The sequence below is a fragment of the Corylus avellana genome, chromosome ca1 (genome assembly GCF_901000735.1).
Source record: "Corylus avellana chromosome ca1, CavTom2PMs-1.0".
NCBI lineage: Eukaryota > Viridiplantae > Streptophyta > Magnoliopsida > Fagales > Betulaceae > Corylus > Corylus avellana.
In genome coordinates this window covers 17,925,466-17,932,430 of record NC_081541.1, presented here as the reverse complement: position 1 = coordinate 17,932,430, position 6,965 = coordinate 17,925,466, and the positions used below count along the sequence as shown (strand labels likewise).

The 6,965-nt window shown below is 40.6% G+C and overlaps 1 pseudogene; it reads left to right on the top strand.

Moving 5' to 3' along the window:
• The first annotated feature begins 208 nt into the window (after positions 1 to 208).
• On the top strand, positions 209 to 6,867 carry LOC132165947 (protein SHORT-ROOT-like; annotated as a pseudogene).
• Positions 6,868 to 6,965: the final 98 nt, after the last annotated feature.

Here is a 6,965-nt window from a genome sequence, read left to right as displayed (position 1 = left end):
TGAATTAGCTAGAAGCCTTTAAAACATTAAAAATATAATAGAAACATACAAAGCTAGCTTTTAATAAATTAACATAATGAAAATGACCTCAAATATAATGCATGGCTTTCTATATCACTATGTTGTAGTTGGCCCTGTCTGAATGAAATTGAGGAGGAGGGGCTTTGCAAATGTGCCTTAGAGCCAAAGGGCTCCATAAGTTACACACATGGACACAACTCTTTTCACTCCACAAGAATCACCCACCTTCTTCGACTGCAACCAGTAGAGCAATGATCATGCAACAGCCATGGATGTGCAGAGCAACAACAATCAGAGCCACACATCAACAAGTCGATCATCGAACTCAATTGATCATCATCTTCAGCAGCTGCCAAGTCATGCATTAGGCAACTGGGCATCAAGGCTTCTAAACGAGTGTGCAAGAGCAATTTTCGACAAGGATTCCACCAAAATCCACCACCTTCCATGGATGTTAAACGAGTTGGCTTCACCTTATGGAGATTGTGATCAGAAATTGGCCTATTATTTCTTGCAAGCTCTATTTTGCAAGGCCACCGACTCCAGCCTACAGTGCCACATAACACTTTCTTCTCCGGTCGAAAAGAGTAGCACCTTCGATTCAGCAAGGAAGTTGATACTGAAATTCCAGGAGGTAAGCCCTTGGATGAATTTTGGTCATGTTGCTTCCAATGTCACCATTTTAGAGGCTTTAGAGGGTGATACAAAGCTTCACATAATCGATATAAGCAACACCCTTTGCACCCAATGGCCTCCTCATCTCAAGCTCACTATTGTGGTAATAGCTAGCACAGTGAGCTCAGTCATGAAGGAAGTTGGCCAAAGAATGGAAAAGTTTGCAAGGCTAATGGGAGTACCCTTTGAATTTAATGTAATAAGTGGGTTGAAGCATTTGGGAGAGCTCACAAAGGAGATGCTAGGTGTTCAAGAGTATGAGGCAGTTGCAGTGAATTGTATAGAAGGCTTTAATAGAGTTGAAGTGCAAGAAAGGGCAGGTGTGATTAGGCTTTTCCAGTCCCTCAGGCCTAAAGTTGTGACAGTTGTAGAGGAAGAAGCTGACTTTTCCTCCTCAAAAGATGACTTTGTCAAGTGCTTTGAAGAGTGCCTGAGATTCTACACATTGTACTTTGAGATGTTGGAGGAGAGCTTTTTCCCAACAAGTAATGACAGATTAATGCTAGAGAGGGAGTGCTCATGAAGCATAGTTAGGGTTTTGGCTTGTGATGATAAAAATAGTGATCAAGGAGAGTGTGAGAGAAGGGAGAGAGGAAGGCAATGGTGTGAGAGGCTCAATGAGGCATTTTCTCCATCTGTGTTTAGTGATGATGGTGTGGATGATGTGAAGGCATTGCTGAAAAGGTACAGAATAGGGTGGGAGGTGTTAAGGAACCAACAGAGTCTGTTTTGGATTCACTCTTTGAATCCAACAAATTCGAACCACTTTCTAGCATTATCCTTATCTCTAACATTATCCTTAGGTTGTTTTTATCTCTTCCCTTTTAGTGTTGTAGCTGTATTTGTTCTACCTGTTTGTATTGCATTAGTTCTCCTAGTTTGTATCAAGTTTGGGTTTGTCAAACTTGATTACGATTGTAACTCTTTGCCTATATATACAATGAGAACAAAGTTGAGACTTCATTCCACCAAAAGATAGTTTACTCTACTTTCTTTCATGGTATGAGAGCCACACGGTTCATACCCCTCTAAATAAGATCCTTGACCCTCCTCAAAGTTTGGGCTTTCTCTACCCCTTCTCCTTCGTCAGCAAAATCAGCTTCTTCTCCAAGAAAATTCCCGGCTCTCTTTACTGTCCTCAGCCACATCCTTGCCGCACCAAATCATAGCCGCACTTTTGCTATTCTTCACCTTGCTGTGTCCCTGCTGCTGCACTCATGACGCAATCCAGCAACACTGCCGCTCTATCCTTCATGATGCCAAACATTGCGCATCTCTGTCAATCCAAGCTCGTTGACACCAACTATCTTGGATGGGTCTTTCAATTTAAGCCCATCCTCAAAACCAAAGCCTTGATGGGCATTGTTGATGGCTCCAAGCCATGCTCACCAAAGCTTATTCCATCTTCTCCGGACAAAACTACTCCTAATGTCTCAAATTCAAAATATATTTTCTGGGAAAAGAAAGACCAATGTATTCTTAGTTGGTTCATTGCAACTCAAACTGCTCCACTTTTGCCTACTATCTATGGGTGTAAAACCTCCAATCAAGTATGGAACACCCTTGCCACTCATTATGCTTCCCCATCAAAGTCTTACATCACTCAATTGAGATGCCAACTTCAGACTCTCAGACAAGGTAACAATCCATGTGTTACTTTTATTCATAGTGAAAAATCACTGGCTGACTAGCTAGCTATCGCCGACAGCCCCATCATCGATGATGACCTTGTATCCTACAACATAGGTGGATTAAGCTCCACCTACAATTCTTTTGTCTTGACCTACTCCATGATAACAAAGAATGCCACTATGTCTCTTGAAGAATTTCAGTCTGAATTACTTGGACATGAACAACTCCTTGAACATCAGGCTGCCACTGCCAAACCACAATCCTATGCCATGACTGCTCTAAAGCCAGGTTACAAGCAGAGAATCAACAACAACCAAAGGAAACCTTTCTCTAATTACAGAAATTCCTATCCCTCAAAGAATACTTTCAACAGATCTCCTGGTATACTCCCAACCCCTGTTTTCTCCCAAGGAAAAACTATTACTGGAAACTCCAGCAACTACACTCCAAGAAGAAATTCTCCCAGTAACTACACTCCAAGGAGAAATTCTCAACCTGGTATCCTCTCATCCAACAGACCTCTTTGTCAGATATGTGGCCGCTCCAATCATCAAGCATTGGACTGCTTTCATTGCATGGATTATGCCTTCCAAGGACGACATCCACCATTTGACCTTGCTGCAATGGTTTCCCAATCCAATGATCTACAAGATCAAGATGAATGGCTTGCTGACAATGGAGCCAATACTCACATCACTAATGACTTGGAGAATCTAACTCTGCATCAACCATATCAGGGTGATGAGACAGTAGCAGTAGGTAATGGTAGTGGACTTGGTATCTCTCACACTGGCTCTTCCTCTTTTCTTAGCTCAAATCAACTCCTACATTTCAAAAATATCTTACATTGTCCTGATTCTATAGCAAATTTACTTTCAATTAATAAAATTTTCCTTGATAATGATTGCCATTCTAAACTAACTGATACCTATTTCTTGATGGTCTCTACCCACCAAGGATACAACACTTCACCAGAAATAAAGTCACAGCATTTACTGCACGAATTGGGATCAAAGTGTCTTCTTCCATTTGGCACAACCGCTTAGGGCATCCAAGTCATCAAATCTTGCAGCATTTGCTTCACGACTACTATCTTCTTGTGTCTTCAGTTAAGTCTAGTCAGTCTATTTGTGTTTCATGTCAATTAGGAAAGAGCAAAAAGTTACCCTTTGCTGAGTCTAGTCGTGTCACCATTGCTCCATTGGAGCTTATTCATAATGATGTATGGATTTCTTCTTTATCTTTAATCAATGGAAGCAAATGCTATGTTATTTTTATTGATGATTTATCTCGATACACCTGGCTTTTACCTCTTAAACTCAAATCAGATGTCTTTGAAACCTTTGTTAAATTCAAGTGCTTGATAGAAAATTTATTTTCCCTTAAAATCAAACAACTTCAAACAGATGGGGGTGGTGAATACACCTCTCATAACTTTATTAAATTTCTGTCAACACATGGTATTCTTCATCGAGTCACCTGTCCACATACACCTCAACAAAATGGAGTTTCAGAAAGAAAACATAGGCATATTATTGAATCTGGTCTTAATCTTTTAGCTCAATCCCACCTCTCTTCAAAATACTGGGTTGAAGTTGTCAGTACTACCGTGTATCTCATCAATGTACTACCAACCCCAACTCTCCAAAATTCAAGTCCTTTCACCAAACTTTACAATAAGGAGGCAGACTACACTTTTTAAAAAACTTTTGGCTCTGCTTGTTATCCCCTCTTAAGACCCTATGTCAAACACAAATTGGAATTCAAAAGCAAACAATGCATCTTCTTTAGATACAATGCTCACCAATTGGGTTACAAGTGCCTTGATCCCAGTTCCAATCGTGTATATGTCTCTAGACATGTTATTTTTGATGAATTGGTGTTTCCAGCACAAAGTAAAGCAGCATCTTCATCCCCTGACGAATCAGATCCTTCCCTTACAGGTATTGCTCTTGATCCTTATCATTTTTACTCTGTGAATAATTCTAACTCTGTTACTATTCACACCTCATCTCCTATCACCTCACCTTCCCCAGCACGAGTACCTATCCTAACAAACACTTCTGCTTCCCCTATCTCCTCAAGACTTTCCTCTTTACCAACATATGAACCCTCTACTCCCTTGACTAACCCTACTACAGAATTACTACCACTTAACCCTGAGCCTATTCCCAACCTAGATCAATCCCTACTTCAGCTTTTACCTACACCTCTTGAGCCATCCTCTCCTCATATTGTCACAAGATCTATGATTGGAAACTCCGAACCTAAGTATTTTCCCAACTATCAGCTATTCTTATCCTTAAAGTCAACCAAGCATCTACTAAAATCCTTTCACACCACATCCCTGCCTTCTATCCCTACTACATTTGCTTAGGCTGTCTCTAACCCTAAATGGTTTGCTGCAATGGAGTGAACTTCAAGCTTTGGCTGACAATGGTACTTGGTCTCTCTGCCCTAGACCTTCACATTGAAACATAATAAAAAACAAGTGGGTTTTTCGACTAAAGGAAAAATCAAATGGCACTATTGAAAGATACAAGGCAAGACTAGTGGCTAAGGGTTTTCAACAAAGAGATGGTATTGACTACACCGAAACCTTCAGTCCAGTTATCAAACCAGCCATTATACGGATCTTACTGTCCTTAGCAATCCACTACAATTTACCCCTCAAGCAATTGGATGTCTCCAATGCTTTCCTTCATGGTCACTTGAATGAAGAAGTCCTCATGTAGCAGCCTACTGGTTTTATTGATGTAGCTTTTCCAGATCATGTATGTAAGCTCAAGAAAGCTCTCTATGGTCTAAAGCAAGCCCCAAGAGCCTAGTTTCATAGATTGTCACAAGCTCTTCTCCATCTTGGTTTTGTTGGATCCCTAATAGACACCTCTATTTTTATGCTTCATCAAGGTTCTGTTCATATTTACATACTGATATATGTTGATGATATCATAGTAACAGGCATAGATTCATCTATCATGGAGTCTCTCATCGACAGCCTTGAAATGGAATTTAAGCTTAAAGATCTTGGCTGCCTTCCATACTTCCTAGGCATCCATGTCGTTCGTGACAAATCTAGCTTACATCTAAATCAAGGAAAGTACATTATTGATTTACTTGATCGTGTGCCGATACTTGGAGCAAAGCCTTATGCCGCACCCTACACTACAGGCAAGAAGCTCACCAAGCTTGATGGTGATCCCCTACCAGAACCCACACCCTATCGTCATATCATTGGAGCTCTACAATATTGCACACTTACAAGACCAGACATAGCATATACTGTCAACCAACTATACCAATTTCTCCATTGTCCAACCAATGAACATATGAAGGCTACTAAAAGAGTCCTAAGGTACCTTAAAGGCACACCAGATCATGGCCTTCACTTCACTCCAGGTCCTCTTCAACTTCAGGCATACTGTGATTCTGACTGGGCAGGGGATCCTTTAGATCGCAGATCCACCATACGGTATTGTGTTTTCTTCGGCTCCAACTTAGTGTCTTGGCATGCTAAGAAGCAGCCTGTTGTCTCGAGATCTAGCACCGAAGTTGAATATCGCGTCATGGCCATCACAGCTGCTGAGCTCTCATCGCTTCGAATGCTACACAAATAATGCAAGTTTCTCTCCATGATCCTCATGTACTCTGGTGTGATAATATAGGAGCTATTGCCTTAGATTCCAATCCCATCTACCAAGCTCATACCAAGCATATAGAAGTTGACTACCACTTCATCCATGAGAAAATTCTTCACAAAGATCTTAGTGCTAGCTACATTCCAACTCAAGATCAATATGTTGATATCTTCACAAAGGGTCTTATCTCCTCTCGTTTTCTTGTCCTTAGAGACAAACTCATGGTCATCCCCCCCCCCCTATTCGTTTGAGGGGGCTGTTAAGGAACCAGCAGAGTCTGTTTTGGATTCACTCTTTGAATCCAAATCGATCCGAACCACTCTCTAGCATTATCCTTATAGTTATTTTTATCTCTTCCCTTCTAGTGTTCTAGTTGTATTTGTTCTGCTTGTTTGTATTGTATTAGTTCTCCTAGTTTGTATCGATTTTGGGTTTGTCAAACTTGATTACAATTGTAACTCTTTGCCTATATATACAATGAGAACGAAGCTGAGACTTTATTCCGCCAAAAGCAAGTTCACTCTGCTTTCTTTCAGGGGGTTGTGCCACCACAAGGAGATGATCATGAATCTGAAGAAATTTACTTAACATGGAAGGAGGTACATTTGGTTTGGGCTTCAGCATGGAAACGCTCTAAAGCTTACCCCTTTTGTGTTTCTTTCTAGCTATTTCTTCTCCAATATTATTACTGCATGCATACTTAATTGTATTTTATATATTGTGTCCAATTACTTTCTTCTGCTTTATGCTTGGGAGTTTATGTTGCTTCTTTTTCTTTTTATATGATTGTTCTTGTTTGAAGGTGCTACTTGCTAAAAATAACAATGCCACCAAGGGCATTGAAGAAACAGTCCAACATAGGACAAAGCAGTCAAGATGCAGGCAAACACAGTCAGTTTAACACGTGCAAGGAGAATTTAAAGTGAGGCAAGCCAGACCTTTTTCCTTGAAGGAGCCAATGCTACAAAACCATTGCAGATGCTCTCATCCCTAAAAAGC